Source organism: Mesoplodon mirus (genome assembly GCF_964341445.2).
Source record: "Mesoplodon mirus genome assembly, chromosome: 13".
Classification (NCBI taxonomy): domain Eukaryota; kingdom Metazoa; phylum Chordata; class Mammalia; order Artiodactyla; family Ziphiidae; genus Mesoplodon; species Mesoplodon mirus.
In genome coordinates, this window is record NC_138989.1 from 32,701,906 (window position 1) to 32,728,930 (window position 27,025).

The window sequence follows — 27,025 nt, forward strand, 5'->3', positions numbered from 1 at the left end:
TTCAGAGTAGAGATCTTTGGAGCATCCAAATGGATTGGATTCTGCTATACTCAACTTGGTGTGTAACTGGTGAGTAGTAAGGAAGATGAGCTTAAAACTGCTATTTATTATGTTCTCAGATTGTGAGGCACATCGATGGATTTGTACTGCAGGTGACCTTGACTGTGGAATTGTTTACTTCGCACACACTATTGGGGTCAAGGGAAGTATTAAGCTTGGTCTCCCTCTGCAGCCAGCTCTCAATCTGTTTCCTAAGAAAGGGTGTTGGTGGGAAGGTGATCTGGTGAAAACAGAATTAAGGAAAGTTAAGGAACTGCCCTAACTTCTGCTTTAAAGAGAAGTAAGTGTATTTTTAAGTTCCTTGTAAGAATCTTAGGTGAGCTCTGCCATCTGTATATTTCTTTGCAGTCAGTAGCTGTGTGATTTGTATCTTAAATTACACTTCTAATTCATTTTTACTTAAAAAATTTTCAATTGTCATTTGTATAATTAACCATCTCCTATGTATGGTCATACATTCATATGACAAACCACTAATAGCTTGACTTTTGGTGTGTTGAGGAGATAAAACTTGCAGACCAAAAACTTGTGAACAAAATGATATGACGAGGCAATATATAGGATCTGAGACTAAAACAATCTAAAATAAAATGCCAGCGTTATGAAACAGACCGTGGTCAGAGGGTTTGTCAAGGAGAAGGTCTTTGGGGTCTGGAGTGATGAGAAAAGAACCCAGAAGGAGTCAGGCCTTGAGCTGAATCTTGTGTAGATGGACAGAAGGAAGTAGCGTGTGGGAACCTAGGAGGGAGAAAGGGGGTCTCATGCCCCAAAAAGGATGATTATGATTTATTTAGAACAAAGAGAAAGTATCTGCAGGGCCCAGTTTGGGCACTGTGGACATACATGCTCTCCCCACCAGCCCCTACCCTCCCAAACGAGAAAAGGTCTATTCATTTTTCATGATTCAGCGTAATTTCTCCTGTGTGAAGGGTCTCCCGATTCTCACAACCCGAGTTCCTCCCTTTGACTTGCACTTTTCCTGGTTCATCTGTATATAGACACGTTCTTTTTTAATGGCCCAGACTTTAGATTTTGCCATTTTCTTTTTATTAATTTTAAAAAATTGAGGTATAGTTGACATATAACATTATTTTATGTTTCAGGTGTGCAACACAGTGATGTGATATATGTGTGTATTGTGGAATAATTACCACGGTAAGTTTAATTAACATTCATCACCTCACAGTTACAATTTTTTTTTCTTGTGATTTAGGACTTTTAAGAGCAACTCTCCCAGCAACTTTCAAATATGTAATACAATATTATTAACTATAGTCATCATTAACTATAGTCATCAAAAAAAAGTTGTATATATTCTTCAAGACTTAGTTTCTGTCTTTAAGGAGCATATATATGTCCTTCAAGGGCAGGAACAGGTCCTCAGTTCTCTTTATTCAGAGTGTTTTGGCACCGTGGTCATAGCTTTTTAACGTAAATGATAACAAGCCTCTGGTGCCTGGCTTGGTACCTGGCGGGTGCTTTAAGCACACACTCACCGGGTATCTGGAGGGTGCATCCCGGGTGGGAGCAGAGGCTGGGTGGGAAGGCAGCGGTCAGGAAGCCCATTGGATGATGAAGGAGGACTTGCAGCTGGAAGGCCTGGAGTTGTCACCTTGAAGGGCAGGGAGGGCGGAAAGCCACTGGGAGTGGGGGAGCAGTGCAGGAAGCACCAGACGACCCCCATTCCTCCCAGTGTGTCTTAGGGTCCCTTCTTCAGAGCTGAAGGAGATTTGACAATCACCATTAAATGGGTCTTGATTGTTTCAATTAATTCTTTTAATGAAGAACACTGCTGCTGTGAATTGGGGACGTTGGCAGGAGAGCCACGTTGGCGAGTTGGGAGCAGAGGGGGGCAGACAAGTTCAGTCTTTAAAAAGCTGCATTCACAGAGTGGCTGCAGTGGTGAGCTTGGAGAGAGGCGCTCTGACGTTGGGCTGGGAGAAAGCCAGCCAGGAAGTCTTCAGCTGTCACAGGGGTGACAGTAAAAGGAGCACGGGTCGGAGCGAGTGAATTACCCGGAGAGGAGAGAGCGGTTCCCTGACTGGTGACTGAGGCTCCTCCACCCACTGAATGGGTCCCTGATGGTCAGATGGTGCAGGGGTTGGGGGGGAAGCAGGCAGCCAGTGATGGGGAGCCCCTGCAGGACCAGAGGGGGAGCTCTGTGTTAGGTCCGTACTGATGAAAAATCCCAGCTGAGGAGATGGAGTTGAGCTTGGCTAGAAGGAGGTGATGGTGGTAGCAAGGCTCAGTGTGAGCCGTCGGTGGTGTTTTGCTTTCTGTGTTAGGTGTATACATGCTCCCCTTTCTTGTGAATCGTGGTTTGCAGTTTACAAAGCATTTCCACTTTGTAGTGTTGGTGAACATTTTGAGGGTAGTTTATTGTGAAGAAAGTGAAGAAGTGAAGAAAACTATTGAGGTCCATCGAAAAAAGCAGTGGACATACTTCCAAAGGGCCCTTGCGGAGATTAGTATAAATATGGATATTATCTTGGACTTAAGCAAAATAAATCAAAAACAATGAATTAGAATATATTTGGGAGAAATAAAACTCCAGTTACTTCACACACATAATATCTTTTTTTTTAAACACTTGCACTACTCTTTTTTTAGAACTGTGCCTTAGAAGAATTTACCCCGATTTTATTTTGCAAATACAAACAGTTTTCCGCAGTAGCAGTGGAAAAACGAAACCTTTGCCCTGAGCCCATCAGAGCTGTTTCTCTGCTCCTCCGGCCCCATGTGTACCTTCTGGGAGGATTCACTGCAGGAGGGCCTCCTGCTCCGGGAACCTCCTGAACTTTTCTTCTTCCTGTTGTGTAGATTTCAGCTCAAGGGCAAGGCGTTTTCTTAATGAGCCTAGACATTGTGGAGAAGGCTTGTGCATCCCTTCTGACGATGGATCTTAGGTGATGAGAGTTTGGTGGCTGCCACAATTAATAATTGATTGACAGCTCATTTGGAAGTTACCAGGTGGGGGATGTGGGTGACAGAGCAGCAGTGATGCATCTTTGGTCCCTGTGCCTGGCCAGAGGACGCATTCAATTAGAGGGACAGGTGGACAGCAGGACACTTTCATACACAGCGTTTTGGTGTGTAAGCTCTTAAAATAGCTTTTAAGATCGTGATAGCTTTTTTTTGTGTGTGTGTGTGGTATGCGGGCCTCTCACTGTTGTGGCCTCTCCTGTTGCGGAGCACAGGCTCAGCGGCCATGGCTCACGGGCCCAGCCGCTCCGCGGCATGTGGGATCTTCCCGGACCGGGGCACGAACCAGTGTCCCCTGCATCGGCAGGCAGCCTCTCAACCACTGCGTCACCAGGGAAGCCCGCGTGATAGCTTTTTAAAATTAAAAAAAAAATTATTGAAGTATAGTTGATGTACAGTGTTGTGTTAGTTTCTGCTGTATAGCAAAGTGACTCGGTTATGCATATATATATACCTTCTTTTTCATATTATTTTCCATTATGGTTTATCTCAGGATATTGAATATAGTTCCCTGTGCTGTACAGTAGGACCTTGTTGTTTGATAGCTTTCAGATTAAATCATGGTTGCCCTACTTACTCCTTGGTGTTTTGAGGGGTAGTGAATTAAGGAACCTAAATGGGGATGAGGCATTTTTGCTGGGCATCCACTTTGTGTCTGTTGTGTGCGGTGTGCATGGGGGTGACTAGTGCAGATAACTCCTGCCGTAATGGAGCGAATAGTCCAGCGAGGGGACAGACATTAAACAATCTCCCCCATAAATGTCTAAGGACAGACTTGAAGTGTATTATGGGAAAGACCAACAGAAGTCCCTAATTTGGTTTTGTGGGTAGAAGAGGCGTCTCTGAGAAGAGGAGCCACTGACCAGGCAGGGGGCAGGGCAGAGAGAAGTTGAGGGACAGGGAGGCACGTGTGCGAAGCAAGCAGGGGGAGGGCGAGGCCCAGGGTGGGTGAGGGGCTGGGGGAGTCGGGGCCTGAGCGGGAAGCCCCAGGAAGGACGCGCTGAGGGTCGTGCATTCTCTTCTGCTTCCCACAGGAAGACTTTGCAGGGGCTGAGCAGGGCGTGGTGGAATCTGCTTTGTGTTGGGTGAGGCTCCCGTGGGCTGCCGCCTCTGGAATACTGTGCGGGTGGCAGGACCAGTTAGGATGCCACCTCGGGGGTCCCGGTGAGGGGAGCTGGGTGTGGAGATGGGCAGAGGTGCAGGGGCTCCAGGAGTACTTTGGAGGTAGAATTTACAAAATTGCTTATGGATGGGAGGGTAAAATTACTACCCTGAATTTTCACATGAGAAACTGGGTGAATTTTCATAGATGGGGGAAGACTGGGATGAAGCAGACCTCGTAATGTGGCTTTGACCGTTTTTCCTGTGTAAGACCCACTGGATGTTGGTTATTTTTAGGGAGACAACCTGGTGTGGTTGTGACATGTGTCAGGCACCCGGCTTTGTGCTTGGCACATGGTTTTGGAGTTTAACAAATGTGGGCTTTCTTTCCCTTTTCTGTGGCTGTGGTTTTTTTGTATTCTGCTCAGCTCATACCAGACCTACCGGCCCTCTTGAATTGGAGCAGCAGATCTGTCTGCAGGTGGACACGTGTGCCCAAGTGCACGCGGTCTCAGGGCGGCCATCAAGCAGCCTTGCGGGGAGCATTTTCAGCCCTGACCAGGAAGGTCTAAAATGACCCGGTATGCTGTGTGGACCATCTGTTTCTCAGTTTTCCCTGCAGCCTGGTGTCCCAACACTGATCTCAACACCAGGAGACTCTCCAAGCCCCTGAAAGGTCTCTGGCCCTGCAGTTAGGAGCCATTGCTTATTCTTCGTGGTTCCTTCTTTTGTGAGTACATCAAACTTAAAAATGGGACTTTTTCGAGTGACGGCAGCTACAAAATTGCTCTTCGTCACTATTATTATTGCTATAACTTCTTTCTAAGTAAAAATGAAGGAGCAGGTTACAGACATGATTCCAGGCCTGTGTAAATGGATCCAGGTGAGCACTGGTCCAATCCAAGGCCCAGTTCATAGATGAGCACATGTGCTGCTCTTGCCTTTGGTTTTCTAGATGGAGCCATGCAGGGTACCTTGACTTGGCACTGTTTGGCAGATGGGGTTCAGACCTAAATCCGGGGTCACCAATTTCGATGTCAGGGGCTAGGCAGGGAAGGGAACTGAGTGAAGCTGGCAGAGAGAAGAAAACTCAGCGTCCTCTTGATTTTGCTTTCATTTTCTCACCTTTGAAACCTGCGCACAGGCACTTGTTTAGTATAAGGAGTTCTCTAAGTACAAAGATAGTGAGAGGGAGGAAAATCCCCTCAGTACCATGGAGACAGTAGGGAGTGGTGGAGACTGTGGCAAACTACTGCTCCTATATGTTCTAAAGGGGTAGGTATTATTATTTAAAAAACTACCCCAAGTTGGAAACCTGCATTAAAGTAAATGTGAAACCTCCCTACTTAAAAGTGCGGGCTCCCTAGTAGGTGCTAGGACACTGCCAAGGTAAACAGAGTATGTTTGCTGACGGATACCGTTTGTGGCTGTTTCACAGCCTCTGACTTATGGGGTCGGCTCCATGATGTGCTGAATGTACTTTCCTTTACTCACGTGGTTTTCCTTCACTTTCTTATTAATCCTGATGGAGAATATCAGCAAGCACATCAGCTTCTTATTCTGCTGATTCCTGTCATTTAAGTCTGACGTGATTAAACCTGGTAGTGAGGAGTGGGGAGCTGGGCCCAGCCCTGTGACTCTGTAAGGCACATGCTTGTGTGAGAGGCTAGAGTTATCAAACTCTGGGTAGAACCTAGGCTTTTTAAAGCCTTCCATCATGCTTCTCTGGAATTTTAAAAACATATTCCTGTGTTAAAGTGTTTCTTTTTAACCAGTTGTCTTAGGGGTTGTGTGACTTCAGGACACTACTTTTTGTATGATTGGAGGGGACGGTGCTTTCTCTTGCCTGTGGGCTCTTGCTCATTTGTACCTGGTTTTCTCGTTGTGAATTTTCCTCCTCCAACAAGCCTCCAGGCATCCCTAAAACTGGGTTTCACCCCCTCTTCCCTGTGCTTTCCTACCGCGATGTGCCATTGTGCGTATTTCACTCTGAAGGGTAGAGCTTTGGTCCCCACGGAACTTTTTGGGTTAAGTGAGGGCTTGCTCAGTTCACTGTATCTTTCCAAAGCCCAGCGATTGCCTGACACATGTTAGACACCAGTAAACGAAGGTTGAGTGATTTTGATTCAATTAGTGACAGGCTCATACAGAAAAGAAATTCCACAAAATCCCTAGCATTTGGGGATTCTGTGACTATCCAGCTTAGACTTTGAGTTTGATTGAAAATGTAAGCACTGACCTTTCAGCCACTCATTTTATTATTATCATGGTCACATGTCAAAGGAAATATAAAGGTTCTTCTCTTTTGCTTTATGGCAAAGAATATCCTTTGATTCCAGATCGTTACACGCTTTAGTCCTGGAACTAGATATCATCAAGGTGAATTATTAGAGATGCCGACATGGCGCTTTCAAATCTATATTTTATGCACTCAGTTTCTGAGGATGGTTAGAACAAAGACTTTTTTTCTCCCTTTCTCTTTGAAAACAGTGAGCTCGCTGTGATTTTATTCCCACATGGTATGTGGATGTTTTTCGGGCAGCTTAACGCATACAACTGAGCTTAGAGTAGGAACCATCAAGGCTGACAGACCAAGAATTTGAGATGTCATCACCAGCACAGGAGAGCAGATCCCACGCTTAGAGAGATTCCCAAGTTGATAGACTTCTGTGTAGGGTGATGAGTATATTTCATTTGTTTTGTTAATCGAATGCCACAGATACTTGGTTCTTTTCGGAAAGGAAATAGTATGTTGCTGGGTCCTGCATCCTATGTAAATTAGCAGCTGTCAATTTACACCCACCCTGTGGATGGAGCCTGCGTACAGAATGGAAGCGTCCCCCTTCCAGCTGTTGCCATCTTTGTGTTTTGTGTGAATGCAAAGCCCCTCTATTTTACAGCAGACGATCATATGTGATCCTTAGGACCACTTTATTCTTCTACTGTGAGGACAAGGAGAATATCACTCCCAGTCTTTTGAGAACCGGCTCACGCCTGTGTCCAAAACATACAGTGTCTATGGAGTAAATGGAGAGAGGAAAAAGAAAGGAAGCCATGCAGGGTACAGTCATACATTAATCACCAATGTGATTTGCAAGGTGTGAGGTTAGTGGGCCTGGTTTTTTTTTAAACAGAGAACAGGAGTATTTATTTATTTTAAAATTTATTTATTTATTTAGGGCTGTGTTGGGTCTTCGTTTCTGTGCGAGGGCTTCCTCTAGTTGTGGCAAGCGGGGGCCACTCTTCATCGCGGTGCATGGGCCTCTCACTATCGCGGCCTCTCTTGTTGTGGAGCACAGGCTCCAGACGTGCAGGCTAAGTAGTTGTGGCTCACAGGCCTAGTTGCTTCGCGGCATGTGGGATCTTCCCAGACCAGGGCTCGAACCAGTGTCCCCTGCATTAGCAGGCAGACCCTCAACCACTGCGCCACCAGGGAAGCCCCAGTGGGCCTGGTTTTAAATTGGGTTGATGTCCATATAAATTGTCTTTCAAGTTTCTAGAACTTTCAGCTCAAAGTAGCTGTAGCATCTACCGTAGGTCAACTATGGCTTATGAAGAAGCTTCATCCTGTCCCACATTTAGCAACTTAGACTTATCATTTTCTTGAGTTTTAGGGAGTTTAGAAGTAATATAATTCAGGTTTTCTCAGTCTCTACTATTAAGTCATTTTTTTATTCTAAGGGACTGTCATGTGCATTATAGGATGTCTGTAACAGCAGCATCCCCGGCCCCTACCCACTGAGTGTCTGTAGCACTTCTCCGCACTTAGTTGTGACAACTAAAAATGTCTCTAGATGTTTCCAAAGGTCCCCTGAAGAGGGGCCAGAGAGGGCAGAATCGCCCGGGTTGAGATGGAGCCAAAGGGACGCTGAGACGCCGGCCCCACCCCCAGGGACACAGAGCCGAGTTTGTGGTTTCTGTGTATCGCATCAGGGAGGACGCACCGGTGTATTCGTGTATTTATTCATTCAGTGGTGCTTTTGAGTACCTACTGCACGCCAGGCCCAAGCACTACGAAATACCCAGAATCAATGTGGGGAGGGGGCTTGCCAGGGACTGGCCCCTCAGACTCCATGGGAGAGGTGTGAAAAAGTCAGTGCCTGTGCTGACGAAAAGGCACGTGCTTTCTGAAAGTAGAGAGGGAGGACACCTGCATCCAGTCCCTGGTGCACAGGCGCTCTTGTTCTGCTCCATGTATGGTCCAGCAGAAGCTGACTTGGCGGGTTGCGCAGTGCAGGGCCAGTCACCTTCCGGCCGCCAGCTGGGTCCCATCGCACCGCCCCCCCCACCCACGGGACCTGTGTCCCAGACAGGAGAAGCCCACGGCTTTAATCAGGCCCTCGTGGGGATGAATGGTGTGTTCAGGGTTGTGTTATTTCCAGATCATTCGTGTGGCCCCTGCTGGCATGTTGCACAAAAGAAGAAAGATAGTCACTTCCTGCAAATTGAAAAATCTCTGTCCTCACCTTCATGCGTTCTCACTGAGTGTTACATTACAAGTGAGGATAATAGAGTCGGCAGAATCCATATGCCCTTCTGTACGAGGACTGAAAAGTTCTCCAACGTTTCCTCAGGCTGAATCACTGAAAATGTCGGTCAAAACTGAAAATAAAATGAAATAGTTAATAACTTATTTTGAGGGGTGGCTTAATTCACTCACCTTCTTGAAGTTGTTCTGATTTCCACCTAATCCACTCCTGAGTTTTCATAATGAAGGTCCCATAGTTAGGTAAGTGCTCTGGTCTCTTTTATACCCTCCTTAGGGTCACGCTGACCCACCCGCAATGAGGATCTTCCTTCTGGGAATAAGAGGAGGGAACCTTTTAAAGAGGGGACAGGAAATGGAGCTTCTCCTCATCATTTTGTTCCCAGAGTTTGAATGTGCCGCCCCTCCCAGACGTGAGATGAAGCTAGAGGGGATGATGGCGCACCTGACCCCTAGTCCCTTTCACTTGGTTGTTGAACCGAATGTGGACGGAACAGGACCTGCTTTGCCCATGTTATCAACTCTTTGGTAACACGTTTTTGTAACATCCCACTTAGTATCCTGAAATAAGTTAGTAGGGAAATAACTCACCTATTCAGACTTCCAAAAAGTCAATATAATGTCCATATATAATAAGGGGGAGAAATAAATGGAAGGTAATTTATAGTAAAATGGTATGTGTTTCAAAATGTTTGGGTATGATTAGTCTAGAAAATAAAATGAAGTCTTTGGATGCTTGTACCTACGGGTGGACTCAGTGTGAAAGGGACCAGTCAAAATGCTGACGCAGGGAGACTGCATCAGGCAAGGGTGTCTGAGCATCCATGGCTGCTTCTCCTGAAATGGTAGACAGCATTTGCTGGAATTCCACCTGAAACAAAGTAAAACCGTTCCTCCCTTTACACAGAGTTGCATTCCAGGGAAAGATAGGAAATATGAAAACCATGCAAAATACTTTTTGATTATATGTAAAATAGAATTTTGTTCAAGCTTTAGAGAAGCATAAATAGGGTTTTCAAATACATGAATGTCAGGTGGGACTGACTCTCACCTTTAAAAAGTGAGAGCCTTTGCAGTAAGTACCCTATTCCATTTTTTATCTAAACATAGGAATTGAGAATGAAAATTAGTTTTAGCATTTGGGGTTTACTCTTACGTGGTTTGCATGTAACGTTCTAGTCCTTGTATGCAAACTGTTTTCCCCCTCATTTGTACTTTTAACTACACGTTATACGCTGTGTTGTTGCCCTGGTGCAGCTGCAGCTCTGGGTACGTTTTGAGGTTTGGGGTGAGAATGGGGGTAGGACTGGATTCCAGTACATTCTTACAGCCTGAATACCATGTAAGAAGAAATGGGGGCTCCAACTTCCACAAAGTAATATTTTAATGGTGTTTGAAAACTAGTGAGAATTCAGAGCATGAAATGAAATATAGCATATGAAATGAATTCACAGTGATGTCTATAAATGGAGCCTGTAGGCACTCAAGTTAAATATGTGCCACATATGCTATTACACACCCCCGCATCTCCACGCTCACCCTCGCATATGACGACTTCGGGTTTATTATTGATTTGGGTAACTATTATTGTCCATGAGAGATATAAAGACATATTCCTCTTTCAGTTCAGTTTGTGACCACTGTGTAATTAGAATTAGATATAACATAAGATTGTGTTTAAAGGGTAGGGCATGTGGTTTTATGAAGTCTTTTTCTGATGATGCAGACTAGAGGTGAGAGTTGGCCAACACATCAGGTAACTTCAAATTAAAATTGTGTCCTAGTCCAAGTGTGCAAATGGAGGGCACACTGTAAGTCATAGGTCCTGACACTCAGCAGTGAGGCTGGAGGAAAATGTGGGATTCTGAGTGGGGCAGCTCACTGGGTTTGGCCTCTGTCTGCCTCTGTCTGAGGTTGGAGTGCAAAACCTGTTGTCTCTCTGAACCTGTCTGTAGCCTACAGTTCTCAGGAGCTGTGTATTGATTTTGGGGGTTGGTATAGGCCGTTTTCTTGATTATTGCCTGTATGTGCAGAGTGTTCAGGAAGCTTCTCAAGAAGTTTACAAATACCAGACCCACAGATTTTTGCAGTCTTCTTCTTTGATATCATCTCTGGCTTTTCTGTCACTCTTTTGTCTCGTGTTTCACTCTATATCTATAGGCTGAGTTTAGAAACACTTGGGCAAATGCACTCAATGGTTTATCAGCTAATAATGGATTTACACTTATACCATATGTAAAGGAAACAGGAAATTGATGTATTAAGTTGTTTAAGGCTTACTCTGTGTTTTGGAAGGCTTGCTGAAGTATAATTTTTGGTAGACTTAACAGAAAAGAACTTTGCAAGGTCAGATGAAGAACATCCTAACTTGGTTTTCCCCCATATTTATTATTTAGCACTATATAAAGATATTTTTAAAGTTTATTTGGTATTTCTACCATACTTTATACTTTTAGAGCCTGTCCATATGGATGTTAGTTATTACTTTTTTAAAACTTGTGCTGATTTTGCTGCACGGTGATTGCTTAAGGTCAGAGTTCTTAGTGGCAGTTAACTCCTAGCCAGAGTGTTTAAGATATCTGTCTTTGTTTTTATTTAAAAGTTTTTCATTGGATAAAAATGTTACGTTTTACAGGTCATCAACTATCAAGAATTTCTGTAACAGAAGAAATGGTTTTCTGAGGGAACTAAACTGATCAGTGTTCTGAATATTTCAGTGTACCATATAAAGAAAATACATATGAAAGATCTTCTTAAGGTTAACAATAAAATTTACTATGTTAATTTTCCATTAGTTATATTACCTAAAAGAGTTACTCATTTTCTAAGATGTAAGTACAGTGACGCTTGACATGTTGCTAGCTTTTGAGAAGATAGTAACTGCTGAACTTTGATAAATTATACCCAGTCAGTTAAGATAAAAATGAATAAGAAATAAATGGTTATGGCTGACAATTAACATACAGCAAAAACAACAACAGAAAATACCCTTAATAAGAAAGCCACTTATACAGTTAGGTGGCACTGTTTCCTTTTTCTTTTCAAATATTTGACTAAGTGTAATTAAAATGTAAAGAGGTTTCATGTGGCCTTATTTAGATCTAGCCAGATTAAAGACAAATAGGAAAGGTAAGTTAGAAACCAGTTTGAGGTGAAGATCCAGCCCCGGTGTGTTACTGAAACATATCTTCCAACCCATAAGCAGAGAGCAACTGATTGTTTTAGGACTGCTGAGCAAACATTTGGGGTGCTCTCAAGGGTTCCTGAGGGCAGGCTTCAAGGGTCTGGAACCTTAGAGTCATCTGGGACTGGCAGGTAACTTGAGTAGGTGAAGTGGCCTGGATGTAAGATGGGCGGGAGTCATGGGCTTGCGGTGCCCTGGTGTGCATCTGCAGGCCTGTGCCATGTGTTCGTGCCTTTGGGAGTTTGAATCCTTTGTTGCCGGGCTTAATATTCCTTTCTTTTCCATTTTCTTCCCTCACAATCAAAGTCAGAAATCTAGTTATTTAAAATGTTTATGTAATTTCCTGGGTCCTATCTATCTATCTATTGCTTTTTCTTTTTTTTATTGAAATACAATATTATATTAGTCTCAGGTGTACAACATAGTGACTTGACATTTATATACATTACAAATTGATGACCATGATAAGTTTAGAACCATCTGTCACTGTACAAAGTTACTCTGATGTTATTGACTATATTCCCTGTGTTGTACATTGCATCTCTGTGACTTATTTATTTTATAACTGAAAGTTTGTACATCTAAACCTCCTGCACCTATTTCACCCAATCCCCCACCTACCTCCTTTGGCAACCGCCAGTTTGTTTTCTGTATCTGTGAGTCTGTTTCTGTTTTGTTTGTTTGTTTTGTTTTTTAGATTCCACATATAAGTGAAATTACATTGTATTTGTCTTTGTTTGACCTATTTCACTAAGCATAATATTCTCTAGGTCCATCCATGGTGTCACAAATGGTGAAATTTCATTCTTTTTTATGGCTAAGTAATATTCCATGTCTGTATATGTGGATGCTTAAGTTGCTTCCATATCTTGGATAATGTAAATAATGCTGTAATGAACATAGGGGTACATACATGTTTTTGAATTAGTGCTTTTGTTTTCTTCAGATAAATACCCAGAAGTGCTGTATCATATGGGAATTCCATTTTTAATTTTTTGAGGAACCTCCATACTGTTTTCCATAGAGGCTGCACCAGTTTACCTTCCCATCAACAGCTCACAAGTGTTCCCTTTTCTCCTCATCCTCACCAACACTAGTTTTGTTTTGATAATAGCCATTCTGAGTGGTCTGAGGTGATATCTCATTATGGTTTTGATTTGCATTTCCCTGATGATTAGTGATGTTGAGCATCTTTTCATGGACCTATTGTCCATCTGTATGCCTTCTTTGGAAAAATGTCTGTTTGGGTCCTCTATCCACTTCTCAGTTGGGTTTGCTTTTTTGATGTTGAGTTGTATGAATTCTTTGTATATTTTGAATATTAACCCCTTGTCAGATACATTGTTTGCAAATATCTTCTTTCATTGAGTAGGCTGCTTTTTTGGTTTGTTGATAGTTTCCTTCACTGTGCAAAACCTTTTTAGTTTAATTTGATGTAGTCTCATTCATTTGTTTTTGCTTTTGTTTTCCTTGCCTGATGAGACATATCCAAACAAATTTTGCTAAAACCCATGTCAAAGAGCATGCTATGTTTTGTTCTAGGAATTTTATGGTTTCAGGTGTTAGATTTAAGTCTTTAATCAATTTGGTGTTTATTTCTGTATATGTGAAAGAGTAGTCTCGTTTGATTCTTTTGCACATAGCTGTCCAGTTTTCCCAACAACATTTATTGAAGAGGTTGTCTTTTTCCTGTTGTATACTCTTGTATCCTTTGTTGTAGATTAGTTGACCACTATTCTGTTTTGATTACTATAGCTTTATAGTATAGTCGGAAATCAGGGAGCATGATACCTCCAGCTTTGTTCTTCTTTCTTAAGATTGCTTTGACTATTAGGGGTCTTTCGAGGTTTCATACAAATTTTAGGATTATTTGTTACATTTCTGTGAAAAATTATTCAATGCATTGAATCTGTAGTTTGCTTTGGATTACATGGACATTTTATCAATATTAATTCTTCCAATCCATGAGCATGGTACATCTTTCTAATTATTTGTGGCATCTTCAATTTATTTCATTAATATCTTATAGTTTTCAGAGTGCAGGTCTTTTATTGCCTCAGTTAAATTTATTCCTAGATATTTTATTCTTTTTGATGCAGTTGTAAATGGGATTGTTTTCTTAGTTTCTCTTTATAATAATTTGTTATCAGTGTATAGAAATGCAACAGATTTCTGTATATACTGATTTTGTATCCTGCAATTTTACTAAATTCACTTATTAGTTCTAACAGTTTTTGGTGGAATCTTAAGGGTTTTCTATATATAGCATCATGTCATGTTCAAATGCAGGCATAGCTTGGGGATATTGGGCGTTTGGTTCCAGAGCACCACAAGAAAGCAAATATTGCAATAAAGTGAGTTACATGAATTTTTCAGTTTTCCAGTGCATATAAAGTTTATGTTTGCACTATACTGTACTTTATTAAGTGTGCGTAGCATTATGTCTAAAAAAATATGCTTACCTTAATTAAAAATTACTCTATTGCTAAAAACGCTAGACATCATCTGAGCCTTCAGTGAGTCTTAGTATTACCATCAAAGACTACTGATCACAGATCACCATAACAAATATAATAATAATGGAAAAGTTTGAAATGTGAGAATTACCAAATTGTGATACAAAGACACACATGAGCAAATCCTGTTAGAAAAATGGTGCGAATGGACTTGCTCAATGCAAGGTTTATACAAATGCTCTATTTGTTAAAAAAAACAAAAAAACAAAAAGCAATGTCTGTGGAGTACAGTAAAGCAAAGCACAATAAAAAAAAGTGTGCTGGTAGTGATAGTTTTACTTCTTCCTTTCCATTTTGGGTTCCTTTTATTTTTTTTTCTTGTCTAGTTACTGACTTCCAGTACTATGTTGATTAAAAGTGGTGAGAGTTGGCATCCTTGTCTTGTTCCTGATCTTGGAAGAAAAGCTTTATGCATTTTACCACTGCATATAACGTTAGCTGTGGGCTTGTCACGTATGGCCTTTACTATGTTGAGTTACATTTCTTCTACCAATTTCTTCTACCAGGTTGTTCAGAGTTTTTATCACGAAATTATGGTGAATTTTGTCGAATGCTTTTTCAGCATCTGTTGAGAAGATAATATGATTTTATCCTTCATTTTGTTAATGTGGTGTCACATGGATTGAGTTAGGGATGTTGAACCATCCTTGCATCTCTGGAATAAATCCCACTTGTTCATGGTGTATGATCCTTTTGATGTGTTGTATTTGGTTTGCTAATATTTTGTTGATGATTTTGCATCTATATGCATCAGGGATATTGGCCTGAAATTTTCTTGTCTGGTTTTCATATTGGGGTAATGGTGCCTCATGGAATGAGTCTGAAGCATTCCTTGCTTTTCAGTTTTTTGGAATACTTTGGGAAGGATAGCTATTAACTCTTCTTTAAATGTTTGGTAGAATTGAGCTCTGAAGTCGTTTGGCCTGGATTTTTGTTTGTAAAGAGTTTTTTGATTACTGAATCCATTTCTTTACTAGTGATCAGCCTGGTCAGATTTTCTGTTTCTTCCTGCTTCAGTCTTGGAAGATTATATGTTTTTAGAAATTTATCAGTTTCTTTTAGGTTGTCCAGTTTGTTGGTGTGTAATTATTAATAGTAATCTCTTGTGATGCTTTGTACTTCTGTGGCATTGATTGTAACTTCTCTTTCATTTCTGATTTTATGTATTTGGGCCCTCTCTCTTTTTGTCTTGATGAGCTCAGCTGAAGTTTTATCCATTTTGTTTATCTTTTCAAAGAACCAGCGCTTAGTTTCATTGATCATTTCTATTATTATTATTATTTGGTTTCTATTTCACTTATTTCTGCTCTGATCTTTATTATTTCCTTCCATCTACTAACTTTGGGCTTCATTTGTTCTTCTTTTCTAGTACCTTAGGATGTCAGGTTAGATTGTTTATTTGAGATTTCTCTTGTTTCCTAAGGTAGGCTTGCATTGCTATAAACTTCCCTCTTAGAACTGCTTTTGCTACATACCACAGATTTTGGAATGTTGTGTTTCCATTTTCATTTGTTTCCAGGTATTTTAAATTTTCCTCTTTGAATTTCTTTTTTGACCCATTGCTTGTTTAGTAGCACATTGTTTAGCTTCCACATATTTGTGTTTTTTTCCAATTTTCTTTTTGTAATTGATTTCTATTCTCATACCATTGTAGTTGGACAAGATGCTTGATAGGATTTTAGTCTTATTAAATTTATTGAGACTTGCTTTGTGGCTTAATGTGTGATCTTTCCTGGAGAATGTTCCATGTGCACTTGAAAAGAATGTGTATTTTGCTGTTTTTGAGTAATTTTCTATATTTATCTATTAAATTCATGTGGTCTAATGTATCATTTAAGGCCAATGTTTTCTTATTGATTTTCTGCCTAGGTAACCTATACATTGTTGTCAGTCCCTTACTGTTGTATTATTGTCAGTATGCCCTTTTTGTCTGTCAGTATTTGCTCTATGTATTTAGCCATCCCTATGTTGGGTGTATAGATAGATATTTACGAGTGTTATATTCTCTTGTTGGATTGATCCTTTTATCATTATGTAATGTCCTTCTTTGTCTCTTGCCACAGTCTTTGTTTTACAATCTATTTTGTCTGATACAAGTATTGCTACCTCAGCTTTCTTTTTGTTTCCAGTTGCATGGAATATCTGTTTCCATCCCTTCAATTTCAGTCTGTGTGTGTCTTTATATCTGAAGTGAGTCTCTTGTAGCAGGATATACATGGGTTTTGTCTTTCTTATCTATTTGGCCACCTTATGTCTTTAGATTGGAACATTTAGTCTGTCTGCATTTAAAATAATTATTGATAGGTATGTACTTATTACCATTTTGTTAATTGTTTTCTCTCTCTTTTTTGTCATTATTTTCTGTTCCTTTCTTTTATTTTCTTCCCTTGTGATTTGATGATGTACTTTAGTGTTGTGTTTGTAATTTTTCTCTTTATTTTTTGTGTATCTGTGTTTGGTTTTTGTTTTATGGTTACCATGAGGTTCATATGTGACAACCTATATATACAGCAGTCGATTTTAAGTTGATGGTTGCTTAAGTTTGGGTGCATTTTTAAAGCACTGCATTTTCACTCCTCTCTTTCATGTTTTATGTTTTTGACATAATATTTTGTATCTCTGTATTTTGTGTATTGCTTAACAAATTATTTTAGATATAAGTTATTTTACTACTTTTGTCTTTTAACTTTCATACTATCTTTACAGGTGGTTGATCCACTACCTTTACTATATATTTGCCTTTACCATTGAGAGTTTTTCTTTTGTAATTTTTTTGTTTCTAGTTATGGACTTTTCTTTTTCATTTAAGGAAGTTCCTTTAACATTTATCATAAGGCTGGTTTTTTGGTGGTGAAGTCCTTTAGCTTTTACTTGTTTGGGAAACTTCTTCTCTCCTTCAATTCTGAATGATAACCTTGCTGGGTAGAGTATTCTTGGTTGTAAATTTTCTCCTTTCAGTACTTTGAATATATTGTTTCAGTCTTTTCCTGTAGAGTTTCTGCTGAAAAATCAGCTAATAGTCTTATGACAGTTTCTTTTACATAACTAGTTGTTTTTTTCTTGCTGCTTTTAAGATTTTCTCTTTATCTTTAATTTTTGACATTTAATTTTAATGTATCTTGGTTGTGGGTCTCTGGGTTCATCTTGTAACTTGCTGAGTTTCTTGGACTTGGATGTTTGTTTCCTTTACCAGGTTAGGGAAGTTTTCAGCATTATTTCTTCAGATATGTCTACTGCCCCTTTCTCTCTCCTTTCTTTTTCTGGGACCCCTATAATGTGAATGTTAGTACACATAATGATGTCTCAGAGGCCCCTTAAATTAGCCTCCTTTTAAAATCCATTTTTTGTTTTGCTGTCCCAGTTGGATAATTTCCACTGCCCTGTCTTTCAGATTGCTGATCCTTTTCTTTTGCATCCTCTAATTTGCTGTTGTTTCCCTTTAGTGTATTTTTTCACTTCAGTTTCTCTATTTTGTGGTTCTGATTGGTCTTTTTTTTAATATTTTCTATTTCTTTTTTGAAGTTCTCACTGACTTCATCCATTCTTCTACTGTGTTCGGTGAGCATCTTTATGATTTCTTCTTTGAACTGTTTATCAGGCAGATTTCTTATCACACTGTGATATCATTGTTTCATATCAATTGTTTTCTTGATATGGATTTTTTGGATATTGGGCTTTTTAGGTGATAATTTGAAATAGAGATTGGATGTCTAGTTGTTCTGGCATTTTGATTTTTATAACAACTTGAAAAAATGTAGTTGCACATAGTTAATGACAAGAAGTGGCAGCAGTGAACACAGGTTTGCTCAGCTTTTCAAACTTGGCATAAATAGGCTGCTTGTAGGTTTTAGTAGCTTTTTTTTTTTTTTTTTTTTTCCTCCGGTACACACGCCTCTCACTGTTGTGGCCCCTTCCGCTGCAGAGCACAGGCTCCGGACGCACAGGCTCAGCGGCCATGGCCCACGGGCCCAGCCGCTCTGCGGCATGTGGGATCCTCCCGAACCAGGGCACGAACCCGCGTCCCCCGCATCGGCAGGCGGACTCTCAACCAAGGCACCACCAGGGAAGCCCAGTAGCTTTTAAAATAATAAAAAAAAGTTTTAGTTTGTTGTTTTTCATGCTTGTGCCCCAGTATCTTGCACTGTGGTGTTCAGAGATGTGAAACGCACTCTGTCTTTGGACTTCCCTGTTGATTATCTTGTGGACAGTTTGTCTTGGTCCTTCTCTGGTTAGTCCCGCCCTGCTGCACTTCTTTCCTCACTTCCTTTGGTGTCTCAGATCATCTAAGTTTCGTCTTAGTCTAGTTGGTTTTTGTGCTCATACTTCATCAGCATTTTTTTGTTCAGTTCCTCAGAATTCCTAAACATCCATTTTTACACTTAAAATGTTTACATCTTTGATGGAATAAACATTCAAAAATGTCCTGCCTGGGTCTGTCTCCTCCTTGTTTATAGCCTTAAAAATTTTTTTTTTAAATTGAGATACAGTTGATTTTCAACTTTGTGTTAGTTTCAGGTGTACAGCAAAGTGATTCAGTTATACATATATATAAAAATATATTTATAGTTCCCTGTGCTATGCAGTAGGCCCTTGTTGGTTATCTATTATATATATATATGTGTGTGTGTGTGTGTGTGTGTAAATAAACAAATATATATATAAAATAGTGTATATAGAGCAGTTTCCTGGGGTCTGTGACAAAGTCCTCAGATGAAAGCTGTGGGGTCCACAGCATCTGCCGGGCTATGAGGTGCTCAGCAGAGAGGGCTGGTGGTTTCTCTGCAGAGCAGGGCGCTGGGGTCTGGGTCCGCTCCTACTGCGTGGCGGATACTGGCAGCCCCTGTCCCGCTTCCTTGTTCCTGGCTGGCCTTGGCCGTCTCACCTCTGCCAGTCCTGGTGGGGTGATCCCTTGTGCAGTGCCCCGATAGCTTGGGGAGGTGGTCGCTCACCTGGCTCTCCTTCTCCTGCCAAGGGGATCTCTGTCAGGCTAGGGAGCCCCCCTGGTGCTGAGCACTGCCAGCCTGGGAGGTGGGGTGATGCAGAATTAAATTCTTCTTCCTGCCTATTTGGTGCCATTGTTCTCCGGTTTGTTGCTCTACCCCATTGCTGAAGCTTCTTAATTGGACTCCAGAGCTCTCTCAGAGCTATTTGGTTGGGGGATCGCTGTCTCATTGTTAGTGGAGGGATGGAGGCTGGGGTTTCCTACTCCGCCGTCTTGATGATGTCAGAAACCTCAGATTGCTTTCCAAAAGCACATCGTTTATCCAGCAGCAGGAAGGTACCTTTTCCCCCACATCTCTAGCCAGAGCTTCTTTTAATTTCATGTCAATCTGATGGGTATAAAAGGTATCTCATTATTATTTTAATGTGCATTACCTGGAGTCTATTTGAGCATCTTTTCACCTATTTGTTGGCTGGTTTGCTGCTCTGTGCCTCCGTAACTCTGGATGATGTGTCTGTGCCTCTTTACCTCGTTTTATCCGTTTTCATATACTGTCTGTTGACATTCAGATGGGAAGGACAAGAATTGTTCTCATACTGCTTCCCTCCCTTCTCTTCCTTTTGGTGTGATTGTTTCTCGTCCTGTCAACTTTTGATCGTCTCACTTGGCTCCTCCTTATCAAGATTAGGATACTTTCACTCTCTTTTTTCTTCCATCTTCCCCCATTTCTACAGTCTACCTTCTGTTATTTACACTTGAACGTTGTGAAAGATGTAAAGAATTGTATTTTATGCCCTAGCCACAGCCATGTCTCCTCTGTTTTGCCCACTAGAAGACTTTAAAGATTGAAAGCCAGTAAAATGTGTCTAAAGCAGAATGTTAAAGCAGAAGGGCCCAGAGATACCACTGAAACCAGGACTTCTCAAACTCTTCCATCAAAGTGGCCGAATGCCAGTTGAGAAAAAATGTACTTCATTCACGAATGCAGACTTTTATGTACATATTCAGGCAGTGTTTTCTCTTCCACTCCCATCATATACCAGTTTTCTTTTATGATAAATAAAACTGATAAAAAACAAATTACTCCCTGAATCTGTTAATACAGTTAGCTTTCTGGGAAGATTTGTAAGATTGTATTGTGACTTTGAGTACTCGTATGGGGATCCTAGTTCGAGAAGCACAAATTAATTCTTTGCTTCATTTTGTGGATATGGGAGTCATAGCACAGAGAGTTGGTGTGATTTGCCCAAGTTCTCTTAGGTGAGGACCTCATATTTCACGGTCCATTGTGGCTCCTAAGACTTCAATTTGGTAGGTGATCTATGCTCAGGCCCAACCTGTATTTCCAGTCTTATTTTCTCTTGAGTATGTTCAGGCCAAAAACCTTGGAGTCATTTTTCTTTCTACATAATCCAGCCTGTCATCAGATCCTGGTGGCTCTGTCTCTGAAGTGTACCCAGCCTCTGGCCGCTTCTTATGTCCCTAGACACTGCCACCTCTGTCCAAGCCATCGTCATCTCACCTGGACCACAGCTGCAGGTTCTCGATTGGCCTCCCTGTTTATAGCCTTGCCTTCCACGGGGTCCGTTCAGGTCTTGTCTGTTCAGAACCCTTTAATCGCATTCACGTTTCATTCATAGTTAAAGGAGAGCCCTTTCCATGATCTGCAAGTCTTTCATCACTGGCTCTCCTCTGCCTTCCTGACCCGTCTCCTACCTTCTCCCCCAGTTTACTCTGCTCTGTCACTCTGGCTTCCTTGTTACTCCTTGAGTAGGTTAGTGGGCAGCTAGCTACCCCAGGACATTTGCACTTACCTTTGCTGGGAACTCTCCTCACACAGCTGTGTCAGTCTTCCGTGCCCTCATTCCTTCAGATTCTACCTTATCAGAGGGGTGTCTCTGACCTTAGCACTGATCACTGCCTGATGTCTGTGTCCCACGTTTACTTGTTGGTGGTCTCTCCCTGGCTAGGATGCAGGCTCTAGGAGAACAGGGACCTTTCGTTTGTTCACCATTATATGCAATGTGTGAACAGTGCCTGGCAGCAAGTGCTCAGTAAAAATCTCTGTTGAAAATGAATGAATCTTGCTGTATTGCTCCCCGGCCTCGATGTCTGACTCTGGTCAAACAGTTATTCTATGAAATCCCAGACATTTCTCACATGCCATCTGTGCCAAGGCCCTGGGCTCCTCTTCCTGTCATGCCTTTGCTCTCAACGTTCACATTTTCTCAAATGTTTTTCCTTTTCTCTACTTGTTCAGATCTTCCTCTTCTTCAAGCACAACGCAAGTGCAGTTTCTTCAGTGAAGACCTTCGATGCCCGTGTTGAGTTGAGCACTTTGTTCTCGTGTGCTCAGTGTGCTGTTTGCAGTTCTATTTATTACCTTCCAACTTGAGTTACAGTTATTTATATACATGGCTGATCTCTCCTCCTGGGTGGCAAAAGCCTTCAGGAAATCCCTGTATTTCCCAAGTGCTTGTTCTGGTGTTTTGGTGCTGGGTACTTAGGCCTTTACCCATGGCACTGGCTCAGATTTAGAGACAGGTTCAAATTCTAGTTGATGTAAGGAGTACTGAAGACTTGGGTGATATTTTTAAAGATAATATTAGAAATTAAAGAACTGGCAATAGGGACCATATGGGAATTGAGTTTATCTGCCTTTTTGGAGAGAGATTTAGGAATAGGGAAGGGTTTTTCAAAAGTAATGTTGGACAATTACTCTTGCCTTCAAAAAAGTAAAGAATTAATTTATATAGTAACTAATGATTTTTTCTTTATTTATATATTTTTTATTGGAGTATAGTTGCTTTACAATGTTAGCTTCTAGTGCTCAGCAAAATGAATCAGCCATACATATACATATATCCCCTCCCTTTTGGATTTCCTTCCCATTCAGGACACCACAGTGCATTAGTAGAGTTCCCTGTGCTTTACAGTATGTTCCCATCAATTGTCTATTTTATACATAGTATCAATAATGTATATGTGTTAATCCCAGTCTCCCAGTTCCTCCCTCCCCACCCCTTCCCCCCTTGGTATCCATACATTTGTTCTCTAGTCTGTGCCTCTGTTTCTGCTTGGCAAATAAAATCATCTCTACCATTTTTCTAGATTCCACATATATGCGTTAATATACGGTATGGATTTTTCTCTTTCTGACTTACTTCACTCCGTATGACAGACTCTAGGACCATCCACGTCTCTAAAAATTTAAACCTTAACTCATGAAAGGACTTTGGACTAATAATTTTAAAGCCCTGAAATATTTTCTTGGCGACCTTGAGGAGTGGTTAAAGCACTGCTGCTCTGCATGAAGGCGGTAGTGGGTTTAGAGCAGGGCTCCCCAACCCTCGGGCCACAGACCGGTACTGGTCCGCAGCCTGTTAGGGACCGGGCGGCACAGCAGGAAGTGAGCGGCGGGTGAGCCAGCGAAGCTTCATCTGCTGCCCCCCGTCGCTCACATTACCGCCTGAGCCATCCACTCCCCCCTGCCCCCCACCTGAGGAAAAATTGTCTTCCACGAAACCGGTCCCTGGTGCCCGGAAGGTTGGGGACCGCTGGTTTAGAGGGATGAAGTCTGTACCTTGCTGCACATGGTGCTTCTGCGCGGTACCTGAGTCATCTCTCTCCTGTGTTAGTGACGGTTGCAAGTCTTTACCTTCTCCTTTCAGCTTTTTATCACACTCTGACTGCTCAGAAATACTGAGATCTTTGGCTTTGAACTTATCAACTTCCCTTCCTTCTACCTTCAGATCCCGGTGCTGCCCTCTGATGGGTCTTGGGTGGGGAGTGACGGATTCTTAGCCACACCTCTTAGACAGGTGTCCTGGGGCACCTCAGATTCAGTGTGTCCTGACTCAACTCATTACCTTGTGCCCTGCGTTTGCCCCTCTGCCTGTTTCTTGGTGAAGGACACTGTTTGTGGTGTTGCCCAAGGTGGAAATTCGGCACCCCAGTCCCTTCTTTCCTTCTTATTGCCTGTGTCTGTCTGTCTCCAAGCCCTACCTGATTCCACAGCACCTTCTGTTTGCATTCTTCTCTGCTTCGCCATCTTCACTGCTGGGGGTAAGTCATCATCACCTCTTTCACGAAGCCCTCGTGTACTGGCTGCGTCCTGTGCACCAGGCACATTCCAGGTGCTGGAGCTGCAATGATAAAGAAGCTCCCTTGGAACTGGTTGGAGGTGGGAGGAGAGCAGGGTGAGTTTGCAGGCTAGGGTCAGAGGTCAGCCAGCTGGGCAGGGGGTTAGTTAGGTCAGGAGGCACCTGTGGGCCAGGTGAGTCTGGACTTTAATTGGACAGTGGAGCCACTGACGGGCGGTCAGCAGGGGAGAAATGAGGTCATCAGGGCATTTTAGGGCCACATCCGGACGGTGGACTTAGAGGCAGAAAGACTAGAGTTACAGTGATGATTGGGGTGACGCAGCGATCTTGGCGGTCCCAGAGAAGAGCACCGGGGAGTCGGTATCTGGACTCCCTGTGTGGATGTCTGCATTCATGAGGCCACATCTGAGTTCCGCTGGAGTAGCAGCCCAGATTCCCAAATGCACTAAAGCAGAGCCTTTTGGGAAACCAACCTTTTTTTTCATCTTATTGAGAATGTCTTTAGAATGTGAAAGCTTGATTGCATTGGGTCTGAAACGAATGTCATTTAAATATTGAATTAATTAAAAACCCGGCTTCTGAATATTTTTCTGTAGATTTCACGCTCCTTTAGAAATTTCATTTTGCCTTGTGTTTTAGCATTGACAGTAAATACTGGCCGTGGAAGAGCTGTGACGAGGGCAGTGATGGTGCGAGGGGTGGCGATGGTCTGAGTGGATCCCCCTCTTTGTGGTGGGAGGGAGTGGCCTGCAGAGGCGGGCAGACGACTGGGGACCAGGCCCGGCTGTGGAGGGGGAGGTGGTAGCCCTTCCTGGGCGGGACAGTGCTCAGCCTCCAACTGGCACCTGGTCGGTGGAATTTAATCAGCCGTTTGGAATTATAGGCACAATCATGGAAGAGGTGATTGGTTTCTCTCTTTGTCCAGCTTTTTGTCCCCACGTGTCTCCCACACATTTGTTGACACCATGTGGTAGGTGCCACCTTACAAAAAAGTGGGGCCTTTGCAGGTAAGGCACATCGGCCCTGCCTTTTGTCTGAAAGGGGGGGGGCATTATGAGGGATTTTACTTTGCAGCTTCCTTCGTAAAACTGTTTAACAGATACCTGTGTGCCAGGCTTCGTTCTAAGAACTTCACCCATATTGACCCATTTAATCCTCACAACAGCTCAGCAAGTGACCTGTGTCACTGTGTCACTGTGTCACCCGTGACCTGTGTGGTAGGTGCTGTTATTATCAGCATTTTACACATCAGGGACTCGCGCACAGAGGGAGGAACTTGCCCAAGTGGCCCAAGTCCCACAGCCCTCAGGTGGCGGAGCTGGATTTAAACCCAGAGACAGCGCAGGAGGGGTGTTAAAGGAGACCGTGTGTCCGTGGGGTAAAGGGGGCCACCAGGTAGGGCTTTTGTTCCACTTTCATGCTTTGGGAGACCAGCGATGCACGTGGAAAACAAAAGATGAGAACAGTTTAAGAAATCCTCTTTTTAGACACATACTTTCGTCTCTGCTATAAATTTCTAAGACCATCCTTTAAAGAAGAAAATAGTTTAGCTTCATCTGTCACCTAGGAAAAGAAACAAACACAGTTTCTACTTGGATTAGTCTGTCACTTTCAAACTTACTTTATTTAAAAAATATTTTAGTCTATAGAAATGGTGGAGTGGGCATATATTTTTGTTCATTCACTTGACATTTGGGCACATCTGAAGCAGTTTATAAACCAAGGCCTGCGCCATAATTCCCTTTTGCTTCTGGGGTTACCCTCTGGCTCCCGGGAAGATGTGTTTTGTGCAGTGACTAGTCTTGCTTTGCTGACACTGGGTCAGTGTCCTTGTTTATGGCAGGAGTCACCCGAGTTTTGGGTAGAGGGACTTCTTTGTTGGTTTCATCACATCTTCAAGTTCTCGCTGGGTGTGTAGGGTGCTTGCAGGGCGGACGGGAGCGGGGGTTTGCTGTGCTTGGCTGCTGACCCTGCAGTGTGTAAACCAGAGAGGAACCAACACATCAGGGGCCCTGGGTAGAGAGACTGCCTGGTTTCTGCGTAAGGAGCTCACAGAGGAGGGGAGAGCCTGCGGAAAGCTGAGGAAAGGCAAAACGTTGTGTCTGCCTTTTGGGGAGGTTTGATAAAAGACCGCTCCGTGCAGGTTATTTCTCTTCTGAGTAGGAGACAGGCTGCCCTGTTCCCAGCATGGAGGGGCTGCGGAGACAAGGATGTGGGGACTGGAGAGCCTTCCAGAATCTACAAAATCACATCTTCAGGGTGCAGCCTCATTCTTTTTCTTGAGGGGTTTTTCCCCCCAGAATATTGTGGGTGGAGGGACCTGGGTTTAACTCTTAACATCAAATGTATATTATTTTGCATCATTTCCAGTTTTAGATGATGATTTCCTGAAAGGAAAAATAGTGCATGTATTAATGTGCTCTGTAACGATAAAGCACTTAACTAACATTCTGTGTCATCCTGTGTTAGGAAGATACTGAATTTAAAATTTTCTTCCCATTTGCAAAATGTAATTATAGTGGCTTTAATTCTTGGAGGAAAAGGTTTTTAGGTGAAAGAAATAAGTCAGACCACATTGTTCCATTTTTTGTTTTTTTTAAGAAAAATTATCCCAAACAAAAATTGAAGCAATTTATATATTTGCAAAAAGTATGCGTTTGTCCATTGGGTTATGACTAGGGTGATCATGTATTTGAATAACATACAAGGCACAGCAGTTTGGAGCGTGAAAGGGGGAACTTATGGACGAGAGACAGTAGGTGAGCAGGTGTGACTGGACTGTCCTGTGGAAGCCAGGAGCTTTGATCACCCTCAGCATAAGAACGCTTGCAAAAGAATGAATGTTTCAAAAAGGAGAATAAAGTAAAGAGTCGCACATTTTTATTTAATATGGAAGAGAACTATAATTGGATCTGGGATTTGACTTTACCCTACTTACAGACTAGAAAGTTCGCCTCTTGCTGTCAGAAGACAGGAGGCTCCTGGGTCAGAGAGGAGGGGTTTGCCGTTCTGGGCTTCAGCACGTTTGTGTGGGTCTCCCTTGCCCTCGGGCCCTGCCAGGCAACTTGAGACCCAGGTGGAGGCTGTGAACAGGATGTGTTTGCATCACAGCCGACACACACACCGAGGGGCTTCTGGCACCTTCTGTAGCAAGCAGTAGGTCACCCTTGGCTGAGACGGAGTCGGGTGGGCAGAGGTGGAGAGGGGAGGAGAGCTTAGCTCACCTGGCAAGGTGACCAAGGGCGTGGACAACCCTAGGAAGTGGCCTGGCTGAAGGAGCAGTCAGGCCCTGGCTCACCTGCCAAGACGCAGAGGAGGACTGTCTCCCAGCAGGTCTGTTTTCAGTGTATCGTCCTTATGGCTTTATGTTTGATGCATCGAAGTAGGAGGTGAAGAAGCCCTACTGGGGAGAGGCTCATGGAGTTTAGAAGGGCTTTTTTATGGTGATATTGATAAGCTTCCTGAGAAACTGAGCCAGGCGTCTTTTAAAAGAAATGTCCTGAGAGTGTTTGGGAAAGAAATACAAGGCTTAGAGATCAAATTATTAGGCTTCCTGCTTCATTGTACGTTGGCATCTATTTCCTTAACATCAGTTAAGTGACGTATTCCTTTGTGGCTGAGTTCCCTCCACTATGACCAGGCACCCGTACA

The 27,025-nt window shown here is 42.5% G+C and overlaps 1 protein-coding gene across 1 annotated transcript in view; it reads left to right on the forward strand.

Annotated features, from left to right (window-relative positions):
- Window positions 1–208: 208 nt before the first annotated feature.
- L3MBTL4 (L3MBTL histone methyl-lysine binding protein 4) overlaps window positions 209–27,025 on the forward strand; it is a gene marked incomplete at its 3' end in the record, with an annotated part of 408,304 nt that continues 381,487 nt past the window's right edge. Inside the window, 2 exon segments of the mRNA XM_082640598.1 lie at window positions 209–340; window positions 1,164–1,215.